This window comes from Sciurus carolinensis, unplaced genomic scaffold (assembly GCF_902686445.1).
Source record: "Sciurus carolinensis unplaced genomic scaffold, mSciCar1.2, whole genome shotgun sequence".
NCBI lineage: Eukaryota > Metazoa > Chordata > Mammalia > Rodentia > Sciuridae > Sciurus > Sciurus carolinensis.
In genome coordinates this window covers 1,695,931-1,710,713 of record NW_025920126.1, presented here as the reverse complement: position 1 = coordinate 1,710,713, position 14,783 = coordinate 1,695,931, and the positions used below count along the sequence as shown (strand labels likewise).

Sequence of the window (14,783 nt, the reverse complement as noted above, 5' to 3'; positions counted from 1 at the left end):
ATCAGCAATGAGGAGGTTAATTAACATAAGCACACTCAGGTGATTTATCATTGGCCGTATTCAATTAAGTCCATGCACATAACGAGTGCACAGTTGTTCCCGAGTGCTCCTGCTTGGACCTGCTTCCTTTAACCTTTGCCGTGATAGGGCAGCTGGCTCCTTGCCTGATCTCAACTAGCATGGCCCCGCCCTCTGCCTCCTGGAGGAGGCAGTAGGCAGAAGGCGAAGAGCAGCAGCTAGCAAAGAGAAGAAGCAGCAGTAAGCAGCAGCAGCTAGCAGAGAGAAAAAGCAGCAGTAAGCAGAAGCAGCTAGCCCTCAGATAGATAGCACCTAGTTCACAGGATGCGGGATGCAACTCTAAGAAGAAATAGATCTCTGATAAGCATAGAAGCCTCTCTTTCTCTAAAAACTTCCTAATAAGCAAAGTCTCTCTTTCTATAAGCAAAGCCTATTTTTCTCTCAAAGTTTTTCTTCCTCTAAGCAAAGTCTCTCTTCCTGATAAGCAAAGTTTCTCTTCCTCTAACCTCTAAGCAAAGCATCTCTTCTTCTGGAAGTCTTTTTTCCTCTATAAATTAGTGAATATAGGAAAAGTAGTTTATTCCCAGTCCGCCTCCAATAAATACCCACGCAATTGTTGCTGTGGGCAGCGACATATAGTCACGAAATCTAATTACTGCTCTTTTGTTCTACTATTATGTAATTTTTAATGTAAACTTGAACTGCAAACTAAGCAAAATTATACATTCTAAAGACTGTGTGTATATGTAACATTTGTTTTTATTCCGTGTATTTATGGGTTTTTGTGAAGAGGTTCAAGTCTTTTTCTTTTTTTCTTCTTTTCTTCTTGTTTTAGTATTTTGACACCTTAATCCAGCTTTTAGTTCTTTTTATATTTGATAACTCAAGGTATGTACCATGTTGAGGGTGACAGGAAATGTAAATGTGGAGCATATACATATTGCTAGGGTTATCATAATAAAACATCACAGAAAGGGTCATGTAAAACACACAATTTTATTTCTTACATTTTGGAATTCAAGTTTCAAGATTAAAGAATTAGCATGATGGTTTCCCTTCAGTTTCTCCTCTTTTGTCCTGGAGAGGCACCTTCTTGTTTCATCCTCACATGATCTTTCTTCTGTCTGTGTGTATCTCTGAAATCTCTCCTTACTAAGACATCAGTCAATTTGAATTAGGGCCAAAACCTTAAGATCTCTTTTGGATTTTATTATCTCTTAAAGATCCCATCTCCAAATTTCTTCACATTGTTGACAAGGGATTCAGGATGTAAATATTGGGAAATATAATTTAATATAAATTATATAATTAATATAAATTATATAATTTAATATAAATAATATAATTTAATATTGGGAAATATAATTTAAATAAATATAATTAAGATAATAAAATGAGAAATTGTCATTTGGTCTTCACTAGCAGTCATGTCTGAGAAGAACTAAGTAAATGAAGTAAGGGTCAAGATTCCACAAAGTATGATTTTTGATGACATCTTTGTCCAATATATTCCATCACCTGTGTGCATACACACAAGCACATGCATACACATACAAATCTAGAAAGAAAACGTGTGAGAGTAGTATAAAGAAAAATCAATAGTTAATAAAACCAAAAATACAGAAGAAAAAATTAGAATATAAGATTATGATAAATGCAAAAATGTTTTATAAATTTTAAAACCATTGTGAAACAAAACAAAGTAATGGAAGTTATTTTATAATATATGGCAGTTATTTTATCTAAAATGAGAAAAATTAATTCCAAGAAACAAAACTCATAACAATACAGAGTGCTCAACATGAATTTTGTTTTACAAAAATTCTTGCAAAGTTTATGTTGTTATCAAAAAATAGAACTTAGTCTAATCTGCCATGTTGGAAATAAGATTCCCAGAAAGCATAAATCCACTAACACCTTATTAACAATTTAATTTCATGCTTATTTTTATTTTCTCAGCATTATCTAACAAATTAATTTTATATCTAATGGTGGTTTTTATTCAACTCTTATTATATTGTATAATATTAAACAGTTCTGATTTATGTTGAGGTTCATCTTTCAACATTTACACTAATTTTTCCCACATAATAAATATGTGGTGACTATTGTATTTATAAAAATAAAAACATTAAATATAGTGACAAAAGTAGTGTTAGAATCTTCAAAGATTCTTAATGCATAAGAAGTGTGATTCTACTACAGGATACTGACAACTGGAATTTCATGTTTTCTAATAGGTTATTACTATGTGATAATTACAAATAATTTAAAAGCTACTCAGTCATTTATAATTTCTACATAGACTTATGGCTTTACATGTGAGTAGCTTTATTGAACCACACACCATTTTATTTATCAAAATTATTCTGAAATCAAAGAAATAAAACCACTGAAATTCTTTCTAGGAACTAAAGGCATAGCTCAGTGGAAAATCACTTGACTAAAATGCTTGAGGCCATTGCTTCAATTCTCAGAACAGTAAACATAAATAAATATACACATAAAACAAAAGTTATTGTATGTAAATGGTTCCAAGGATTTAAAGCCAATTTAAGAAAATCCACTATCATAGAGTAAAAACTTTAAAATTTATTGGTTTGTAAATAAAGGTCTGCTTCCTCCCTTTATTATCCTGCTCAGTAAAATGGGAACATCATTCCAAGAACCCTGAGCTTCATCTCCTGCCATCTACCAGTTGGAAATGTACATTCCTGATGTAACAAAATATCATTTTTCCCATGACCCTAGGTTCCCACTACTGGGTCTATGTTCTGTGTCCATATATTTGAGAGGTAGGACTCCAAATCCCTCCAGATTGGGAGTTTGTCACATATTGGGATGGTGCTGCTTAGAACTTTTAGACTCCATCATTTATTATATATAATGCCAGAAAAACAATCTATAGAAACTGAGAGAAACCAATTTCCAATTGAGAGCATATTGTTAGGGAAAGAGGGTCAAAGGACATGTTTCTTTAAATAATAAATTTTTCTTTAAGTGATATGTGATGGTTTCACAAATCTGAATATTTGAGTTGAATTATACATTAATTTTTGAATTTTAGAACAATTGAATTATATCTTAATGAAGCTGTTTAAGATGTTCATATTCAGTCAAGTCTTTGTGTCATATTTTTTATTCTGTTTTGAAAACTGCCATCTACATAAAATTTGAGTCTCCTCATGCATGATGTAATATAAATATGCAAACACAGATGTTGGGATTCAAATGCAGAGCGGCCTGGCAAGATTCAGAAATGTGAGTGTGATGGCAAAAGCACCACACCAGGAGCTAGGTTCGGGTGATGCAGACTCAAGTTTATTGTGGAAACAATCAGCTTTTATATTCTCAAGCAGCCAATCTGTGACAAGTGGAGTGCTTTCTAGCATATGGGTATTAGCATGTATTTCTCCTGCTGAGCTCATGCTCACTCCTGATAAGGGAAGAGGATGTGCCTGCAGCCAGTGTGTCTGAAAGGAGTTTGACTCACAGCAGAGGTGTGCCTCCTGCTTCTGAGAGGACACATGTGTGCCTGTTCCATAGTCAAACATCTTCCATCAATGCTAACCACATGGCTTGGAGCACTCCTTCAAATCTCCACTTTTCTTTTATTGAGCCAGTGTATACTTCTACTAACATGGCTTGTTTTGTTGGTATGTTTGACAAACGTTTACATACACATTTTATGGTAATCCAGAATATTATAAGAAGAACAAGATCAGTGGTTTAACGGGGTCAAAAAAATGAAACAATTTTGTTAATTAGTTGTTGTACAAAGGTAGAGAGCTAATATTCTTGGGACACTCCAACAAGGGTAAGGCACATACTGGAGGATATGAGGGATCACAAGAAGCAGTTAGTATCAAATGTATGATTGTTACTCTCTCATTAGTAATGTCTATTTGTTGACACAAATTTAAAAGTCCTTCATGTAGCAAAGCAATACTTTCTTGCACATTCTGTAAAGATAAGGCTGTTTGCCGAGCAAGCACATTGACTGTCTCCATGGCAGGACTGGATTGTACAGCTGATATGATAGCAGTGGTGGAAGCAGCCAGAAGACTCAAGATGATGGTGATGAGAGCAGAAACTCTGAAATCATGCTTCATTCTCAGTGGCACTCTATGAGTCAAAAACATAGGACTGGATGCAGCAGTAACATTATATAGCATGTACATCAAAGGAGGTTGATATATTAACATAACAAAGGAATAGAACAAATTAGTACATGATAAAAGATAACATGTGATGTTATCACAGGGAAAGGAAGAATCATTGGATAACAGTAGGTAAAAAGGGGGAGTTATACAAGAAGGGGACTTTAGGAATTCACATCTAGTGAGATTACAGTGACTGGCATTGGTAAAGGTCAGTGAAGTTATCTCCATGGTAGCTCCCTTATTGAATTTAGCAAGCCTTTTTATGTGGTTTCAGGACAAAGAAGGCACTCTTCCAGCAGCAATGATTAGGGTCTTTTTGCTTAGGGAATGGGTATTCTTTTAATAATTTCTTAATATACTTTGGGCAGAAACATTTTGAACTTTGCCCTTTTTCAAGGATAGATAAATATCCTTGTTTGCAAGTAGTGTCTTTTTCTCAGAACATTTTATACCTCTTGGCAGAACATCCTGTTTGCAGGCAAACTCTACCAAGGACCACAGAACATCTCATTTGCGAGCACTTTGCAAGCACGCCAGCAGTCATTGCTTCTGATTCTCTACATTTTTCCCCTTTTTGTTTTTGTAAATGTGCCAGCATAGAAGCAATTTGAGAGGCCTCATTTTTCAGCTGTTGTTGCTTTTTCCAGTGCTGGAAGACTAACTATAAAATAAAATACAAAATAATAATTATTACAGTATTACCAAAAGAAGTTGACAACACAGTATATATATGGCCCAAAGGATTTAAATTAGTAATACTGGAAGATAGTCCTTGAACAATGTCAGATTCTGTTATGTCAGGTAAGGTTTTACTAAATGTGTCTATGATGGTTTTGTCTAACTCCATGATTTCTAAGGTTAAATTCTTATGTCCAATAAATTTTGAACATTTTCCCAGGAGTCACTGATATTATATGGAACAGGAGTTACACAGATATGAGAAGAATTCCAATCACATTTTACAGCAATTTTGTTGCTAAAATTGTCACCTGATCACCAAGCCATGAAGCTGTGCCTTGAAGATTAAGTACACCCATAGCTATTTGAGAGTCCAAGTCTTTTTGTTGTTGCTATAATAAATGAGCATCTTGATTACAGATTCACTCAAAATCTGCAGTTTAAATTCCTTGATGGATAGCAGTTCCAACTACAGCAGCAGTAGCAGTAACAGAAGTGACAGCAAGGATTGAAGCTATAACTATCCCTATTAGCCATCAAGTTCAGACTAATAAAACTTGTACAGCATTATACAAATGAGTAACAGATAAAGAATCAGATCAAGGATGAGTTAAATTAACAGGCATCCATAATTCAGTGCGAGCCTTAACAATAACTAAAGAAAAGTTATTCCCTTCTATATTTTCCCATATTGTTTTGTTCAAACATTGAGTAAAACTACAATTATTGCAGGAAATTGTTCCCCAAGTTTTATTCCAATTTCCTATCATCCAAGAATAAGGTAACTTCACACATGCAAATGCAAAATAAGTTAATTCTTATGTAAATGTACTTCAAAAGGTGAAGGGTTAGAGACATTTAATGAAAAATTTCCAGTCCACACTACAAGTTTACCAGAAACTGCCCACAATTTCCAAATGTTCCCTTGAGGAGTTGGAAAATTAATATGTTGTAACATTGGAGGTACTAATGCATAATGTTGCATTCTAATCATCTCATTACCCCATGTGTTTAAGGTGCCATTATGACTATGCCATTTAAATGTATGATTTGACCAACATTCTATAAATTCAGAGTAATCAGGGCTCCAATCTACAATTGTTATATTATGATTTTGTATTACTTGATGATGATCAAGACATCTTTCCCTTTCTAAATGATGTAATGATGCTTCAAAATATTTAGCTGAACACAAAGGTAAATGTGCATACACAAAATGTTCCTCTGAAGTTAAAGATGATAAATTTAAGTATGATTGAGAAGTATTAAATTCTCAAGATGATATCATAACAGTAAAAACCACAGAAGAATAACCTCAAAAATTTATTCCCCCAGTATTATAAGCATGTGAAGAGTCATGAGAATGAATAGGTAAACAAAAAGAATAAGTTCCTATACACAAGGGAACACCTTCTAGAGTCATAGTCATAGTAGAAATTCTGTAAAGATTTTTATGAAATGAAATATCTTCAAGACCACTACATTCAGAGGGAGGGGAAAATTAGTATTATTAGTACATACATAAACTTCAGGTTCACCCCATGAAACACCTTGAACTAAAGGAGGATTGGGTATGTAAGCCCAATAGGCAAAAGAATTGGCAGCAGCCACATTCATCTTACAGTTTATAACTGCAAGCATGACCAATAAAAAGATTAACAGGGTTCAAGGGTTGATTTGCCTTTTGGAAAGTGCATTTAGCCTCTTGAGTTAATTTCTTCATTTGTCCCCATGTCGGAGGATCTGCAATTCTGGTTGCCATAGTGAATGTTCTCTGCCTTGATAGTTCCTGAAATTGCCTGATGAAGGGATCACTCATCCTGCAACTTAATAAATCTGGAAGGAACACAGAAAAGCACCTCCTAAATTCTTTTTTACATCTGTCCCATACCAAATCTTTTATTACTGCTTCTGCAGCCTCCTGATGTACTACTTTTCTTTTTACTGCTTCTTGCACTCACAATAAGAATTTAAGAAATAATTCTTGTAATCCGTGGATGAGACTGCTTAATTTTTGTCCTTGTCCTTTAGCATCTCCTACCCATTAAAAGACTTTTAATGCTAGCACTTGAACTTGATCAAAATGTAAATCTGGACCTGTGGCTTGCACAGCTGGACTCAAATATGGTCCTACACCTTCTAAGTCTTTGGCTGTTAGTTGAACATAAGGTTGTTGCTGTGATGCCAAGTTTCTTTCTGCCTGTTCTAGATAGGCATCATGATATGCTGCCCCCCACAACAAATATTGTTCAGCTGTAAGTATGGATTTTGCCAGATGTTTAAAATCCTTAGGAACCAGTAACTGTAGGGACATATCCTCTAAAAGTTGTTGAGCATATGGTATTTGAATCCCATCTTCCCTTGCAGCCTCCCTAAGTCTTTTTATATCAGCTGCCTCACATGGATACCATTGTAGAGGGTGTGTGGGTGTTGGATTGATATTTACAGGGAAGGCTTGAGGGCACTGGGGAGAATTGAAAGCTGCCTGTGCTTTGATGCTGGATTGGTTCCAATTTGTATCTCTTATTTCACATAAATTTTTATAGGCTTGTAGCCAAGTGCAAAATTTGTTGCACTATGGTAAGATGGAAGAGGGGGATACAGTGAAGTGGGTTTCTGTGGTGCAACATTGTCTTCTATTACTGCTGTGTCCTGCACCTCCTCTTTCCCTTTTATGGTTTCCTCTTCCTGTTTTAGCTGGGCACCATGTTGTGGCACAGTTTCTTTTTCACTGTCTTGTAACATTAGGTTAGTCATTTGTGCCTCCAGCACAAAAGGTTCCCCAGTGCTCCCCTCCATATTTAAACTTCCTCCTTCCAAACAGGCTACAAGAGCAGTTAAAACTGGAAACAAAGTGCATGACAAAAGGCTCCTCACTTGTACATCCTATGTTTTCATCTGATTGAGCACTTTCTGCCAGCATTCTGGGTCCCATATAGTATGAAAGTTCAACCAAGGACATATTTTATCACTATGTCCCAAATATATGCAAGCTCTTTATCACTTACTTTCACTTGCCTACTGTGCAACAATGTTGACAAAAGAGCTATTTGCCCTTTCCTAGCATTAGGGGGTAAATTACCCATTGTCACACAGATCACTCACTTGATGAGCTTACCTGAACCTCTGCTAGTGCCCTAGTTGGGCACCAGATGTTGGGATTTAAACCTAAAACAGGCTGGTAGGATGCAGGAAGGTGAGTGGGATGGTGAATGCACCATGCCAAGAGTCAGGTTCTGGTGATGCAGACTAAAGTTTTATGTGGAAATAAACAGTTTTTATATTCTCAAGCAGCCAATCAGCGACAAGGGGAGTGCCTTCTAACATATGGGTATTAGCATGTATCTCTCCTGCTGAGCTCCTGCTCACTCCTAATAAGGGAAGAGGATGTGCCTGCAGCCAGTTTGTCTGAAAGAAGTTTGACTCACAGCAGAGGTGTGCCTCCTGTTTATGAGAGGACACATGTGTGCCTGTTCCATAGTCAATCATCTTTCTTCAATGTTAACCACATGGCTTGGGGCACTTCTTCATCTTAATACACACACACACACACACACACACACACACACACACACACACAAATACACACAGTAACCCAAACACTAAATGAGCAAAGAAACTTAGCAGGCACTTGAAGGAAGAAATACATATTGTGAATAAATATATGAAAACAATTTCAATATCTCTAGAATTTAAGGAAATGCAAATTAAAATTACAATGAGATTTCTTCCAACTCCTGTTGGAATGGCATTTATCAAGAACACAAGTAATAATAAATATTAGTGAAAATGAGGTGAAAATTATTCACTCATTCATTGCTTGTAGGACTCCAAACTGGTGCAAGTACTCTGGAAAGCAGCATAAAGATTCCTCAGAAAACTTGGAATGGTGTGACCATTTGACCCAGGTGTCCCACTCATCAGTATATACCAAAAGATTTAAAATCAGTATACTACAGTGATGCAGTCACATCAATTCTTATAGGAACTCACTTCTCAAAAACTTAGCTAAGAAACCATGATAGGTGCTTTTCTACAAATGAATGGATAAAGAAAATATAGTATATATGCACAATAGAATATTACTGTGCAATTAAGAAGAATGAAATTATGACATTTACCAATAAATGAGTAGAACAGAGATTATCATGCTAAGTGAAATAAGCCAGGCTCAAAAAAGTAAAGGTCATATTTTCTCTATCATATGTGGATGCTAACACACAATAAGAGGTGGGGAGGGAATAACAAGTTTATTGGATTAGACAAAGGGGAATGAATTTAAGGGAATTTCATGGGAATAGAAAAGACATTCAAATGAAATGAACATAACATTTCTATATTCATCTATGAATACATAAACAGTGAAATTCCATATTATATACAACCACAAAAATGGGATCCCAATTAAAAAAAGTTATATTCCATGCATGTACAATATCTTAAAATATACTCTAATTCACATATGTCAAAAAAGAGCAAATAAAAAAGGAGGTAAGAGACCTGGTGTATGGGGAAGGAAATGAAACGGGAAACTCAGGAATGATTTTGTATATTTTTATATTGGATGAATGGTTGAATATGTAATAATAAATCCCATGATAATGTAAAACTCTAATGTGATAATAAAAATATGGAAAGAATTTAAAAAGTGGCTAGTGGCATGTCTTGCTAGTCATCAAATAATCCCTAGACTAAATCCATACTATCAAGAAATAAACTTTATATACTCTCATATAAAGTAATTTTTATATATTAGTATGTGTTTGTGTGTGTAATTCACTGCATAAACAAATTTGAGTACAAATTTACATGATTACATTAACAGATGCAGAAAAACCTTTTGACAATATCCAGCACCCATTGATGTTTAAGCTTCTAGAAATGATAGAAAGAAATTTCTTCAGCATTGTAAAAGCTGTGTATGAGAAAGTCAATGCCAACTTCATACTGAATGGAGAAAAAATAAAGCATTTTCTCTTAAAACAAGAATAAAACAAGGATATAAACTCTCACCACTCCTATTCAACTTGAAATTCAAGCCAGAGAAATCAGGTAAGAGAAGAAATCTAATGGCATGCATATAGGAAAAATGAAGTCCATTTGTCTCTCTTCATTGATGATATACACCTTTATGTAGAAGATTTAAAATTCTACATTAGCATATTTCTAGCTGATAAACAAATTTACTAAAGGAACTATATATAAGAACAACATACATAAATGACTAGCATTCCTACATTGCAAGAGAAAACCCGCTGATAAAGAAATTAGAAAAAATATCACAATCACAATACTCTAAAAAAAGTACTTAGGAAAAATTCTAACCTTGGAGGTGAAAGACATCAACAATAAAAACTACAGAGCACTGAAGGGAAAAAATGAAGACCTTCTCAGAAATAGTTTCCAAGTTCTTGAATAAGCAGAACTAATATTATCAAAAATTTTATTCTACTTAGAGCAGTAAACAGATTCCACACCATCTCAACCAAACTATCAGTGGCATTTTCCATAACACACACTGACAGAAAAGCAGTTCTAAATTTATTTGGACAAATAAGTGACATAGAAGAGCAAAAGCAACTTTAAAAAAAAAAAAGTGATGCTGAAAGCATCACAATAACAGATATCCATTCAGGATGTAGAGTTTTATTATAAAAACAGCATTCTTTTGGTGCCAAAATCCCACTTTAAGACCAATGGAGTATAAAACACAGAAAAATCCACATAGTATGAACTGGTATGTGATAAAAGTGCCAAAATATACGCTGGGAAAAAAATGAAAATTTTTAACAAATGGTGCTCTGAAAACTAGATTCATATGTAGGAAAAAAAAAAAAAAAGACTCACCCTGTACCAAAGCCAACTCCAGTGAATCAAAGACTTAGGAATTAGGGTATAAGCTCCACATATGCTTAAAGATAATGCAGGCCCAACACTCCAACATATTGACAAAGGCATCAATTCCTAAACAAGACTTTGAAAGCACAAGAAATAAAATGAAGGATCAATAAGTGGAATAAAATCAAATTTGAATACTACTGTAAAATGAAGGAAATAAGAATATGAATAGAGAGCATAGTAACATGATAAAATATTTTCCATCTGCTACTCAGACATAAAATTAATATACAGAATACAAAAAGAACTAAAAAGTGAACCTTCCCAATTAATAAATTGGCAAAAATCTCTAATCAGGCATTGTTCAAAATAAGAAAAACAAATGGCCAACATATATATGAAAACATGTTCAACAAGTCTAGCAATCAGTGAAATGCAAATCAAAATTACATGAAGATAACCTATTATTAATGTACCCTTGCTTTTTTCTATACTTCAATAAAATTATTAAATTCAAAAGGAAATAAATGAAAAATTTTATCTCACTCCATTTACAGTAGCATTTATCAAGAATAATGTGGGAATCCACATATCAGACAGAACATTTAGGGGGAGAAAGGAAGAATAAAATTTATTGAAGTAGAGAAAGGAATATTAAGGGAAAGGAGGTGGATAGGAATAGGACATACAATAGAATTAAACAGACATTATTTTATTATGTTTCTTTATGAATACATGACTCGTGTAACTCTACATCATGTACAGCACAAGAATGAAAAGTTACACTCCATGTTTTAAAATATGTCAAACACACTCTACTGTCATGTATATCTAAGAAGAATTTTAAAACATAACCAAAGGATAATGTGGGGGAAATGTCCACTTATGCAGTGTCTGTTGGGCAGTATATAAGTATAACCATTCTGGAAAACTGTATGACTATCCATTTCAAAACTTGGAATGGGAGCAATATCTGACCCAGTTGTCCCACTCTTCAATATATGTATGGATTGAAAATCAGTCTGCTACAGAGCCACAGCCATATCAGTATCTTTGATAACACAATTTACAATAACCAAATTACAGAAACAGACCACATACCCATCAACAGTCTAAGGGATAAAGATAATATGGTTGTACATTCCAAGTGGAGTTATACTAAGTCACACAGAAGAATAAAATGATGGCATTTTGTGGAAAGTTGATGAAACTGAAGAACATGATTCTATGTGAAATAAGATACACTCAGAAAGTCAAGGGTCAAATATTTCCCCTCATATGTGAATGCCAGATAAAATAACAAAAAAGGAGGAATCCCATAAAATTAGAAGAGCCATCTGTGGAGTAGAGGAAGGGGTTATACGGAAGGAGGAAGGAAAAAAGTGAGATGAAAAGTAGAATAAGGGCTGGGGATATATCTCAGTTGGTAGAAGGCTTGCCTTGCAAGCATAAGGCCCTGGGTTCAATCCCCAGCACCAAAAAAAAAAAAAAAAAAAAAAAAGTAGAATAAAACAAACCAAACTCTCTTATGTACACATATGAATAAAGTACAGTGAAGTTTGATTTTAAGTATAATCTGTAATATGCTTATTTAAAAATCTATAAATGAGATCTTTGTGACTGCTGCCCCTGAGGCCCCTGCCACAGATTCCTGGAGGTGTATTCTATGGGTGCCTTTGCTGCTCATGCCAATGCTGACCACCAGAGGTTTTCTACCCTGGTGCTCCTGCTGTAGGTACCACTACTACAGTTCAGAGGTATTCTCTTGGGACAGACCTTGTGGGGGTGTCCAGAATTTCATCCAGTGCTTGACAAAGATTCTCTGGAGGATGATTGCAAAGGCTCATCCTAGAAGGAATTGCCGGATGTTTTGCTCCAGAGCATGGTGTTTTTTCTGCTGTGTTTTTCTGATAATATATTACTCATTTTAATCTGAACGGATTGCTTAAGGGCACAAGGGGAATACAACAAAAATTCCAGAAAATATTACCTACAATCTGAAAAACAATGGGTCTTTACCACTAACAAAATTAAAAATAATTCTGCAACCGTGCAATGAGTCCCTGAAAGCTTCTGGAGAAAATAGTTATAAATCTGCCTTTGTCTCCAACAGGCTGGTTAAATTTTAACAATGGTTTTGTTTATGTGTGGTGGTGAGGTAAGAGAATAAGGTTCCAAAACATTCCTTCCTTCCTACAAAGAATATGTCACCCCTATAATAAATGGCACACAATAACCATTGGGACCGCTGCCCTCCTGTAACCCTTAACTCAGCAATTTAGATATTAACCAGAGGGACCTAATAGAAATGGTCACATGAAATTAACCATGAGAATAATAAGAATAGTCTTAGGTCACATAGAGTTTAGATATTAAGGAAATAAACATTGTATTAGCTCTTTGACGTAGTTAGATATTCTTAAAACAATTGTGATTAGGTAAGGATGATCTGTAAGGTTGTTGTTTTCTGCCTATGCTTTGGAAACTTCTTTAATATTAACCACAAGACTGCCATTATAGCCTGAAGAAAAATGTATATAAACCCAGCCTTCCCCAGAATAAAGTGGGAGTGATTGCACCAGAAATAGAGTCTGTGTCTTTCATTCTCCATCCTTCGCCGATGCTGTCTCCCTGAGCCCCGTTTACCAGTGTGGAACCCATGGACTCCTGCTAGGGCTGGACCCCGTCAAGACCTTCCCTTGATTCCACTGCCACAGGTATTATTGCTGTTGTTGTCACTGTCCTAGTTGTGATCATCCAGACATCTACTGCCCTCCAGGCTCTCTGAGATCCCAGGTTGCCATGTTCACTACTGACACCACTGCTGCTACCACTGACAGCACTGCCATCAAAGTCACTAGAGGCCATCTGAAGGCCTGTACTCTGGTGCTGTTGCAACTGCAGCTACAGCTAACCACACTGCCACTGCTATCTCAGTGCCCCCACCTGCTGCTATCACCACTGACATCTATAGCTGCTGCTGAACCCCTGCCTGTTGCTGCCATCTCCTGCTGCTATCACTTCCACATTTGCTCAGACATCCACTACCAGGGAGACATTAGGGTTGGTTTTACATGGTCACCTCCATTTTGAGACTCTGGCTAGAACCTGGGGTTTTTCTGGGGTGCCAAACTATTTTGGTGCCACAGCTATATAGGGTTGCAGTTGCCCCTGTTTGGGGACACCATCCAGGAACTAGAGATTCAATGTCAGGGTGCCTACAGCTCTGGCTACAACTGGAGTATTCCTCCTGGAAATGCAGGTTGCTGCCATCTACTTACTCTCTCTCAGAATTACTCAACCCTAGTGGTGTCTTTCCATATTCAAGTGGCATCGTGATCTTGAGATTGCAATATGACCAAAATCAGAACCTCTGAGGCCCATATTGGTGAGATATTTACTGGGTCAGCCAGGGCCTGTCTGTGCCAGGAAGTCTTGTGGACATTAAGAGACAGGGGTGAGAAACTTTTGGTTACTGGCAAAGACAGTTGTTAAATTGTGATATATATATCACATTTTCTTTATCCATTCATCTGTTGAGGGGCATCTAAGTTGGTTTCATAGTTTAGTTATTGTGAATTTAGCTTCTGTAAACATTGATACTACTGCATCCCTATAGTATGTTGATTTTAAGTCTTTTGGGTATAAACCAAGTACTGGGAAAATTATGTCAAATTGTGATTCCATTCCAAATTTTCTGAAGAATCTCCATACTACTTTCCATAATTTTCTGAAAGATTTTACAATCTCACCAGCAATGTATGAGTGGACCTTTTCCCCCACATTCTTGCCAACATTTAGAGTTGCTTGTATTCTTAATAGTTGCCATTCTGTTTGCAGTGAACCAGTCTTGGAATCACTGGACATAGAGACCCAAACTGACTTCTTACTTTCACATGCATCTGTCAAGTCCTATGTGTATAGGGGAAGTTCTCACTTTCTTTGGTCTTCAGATGTTAGATAGACTTAAACTTCTTTTTAGATAGTAGCCCTCATCTACCCCTCAGTGGCATCCTGAAGGACTTCAACTTTCCCATGAACATCGATTCATCAGACATGGAGACACAAACTGAGGTTACTTCCCTT

The 14,783-nt window shown here is 35.8% G+C and overlaps 1 long non-coding RNA gene across 2 annotated transcripts in view; it reads right to left on the bottom strand.

The window, feature by feature from the left end:
- Positions 1-14,783, bottom strand: part of LOC124973946 (uncharacterized) — a 47,195-nt gene that overhangs the window by 23,040 nt on the left and 9,372 nt on the right. Inside the window, exon 3 of one of the 2 annotated variants that reach the window (XR_007106727.1) lies at positions 4,284-4,842. The exons of the other annotated variant lie outside the window; for it this stretch is intronic. This is a non-coding gene — a long non-coding RNA (uncharacterized LOC124973946). Of the gene's footprint in view, positions 1-4,283; positions 4,843-14,783 lie in introns of those variants that run through there. 2 annotated transcript variants of the gene reach the window in all.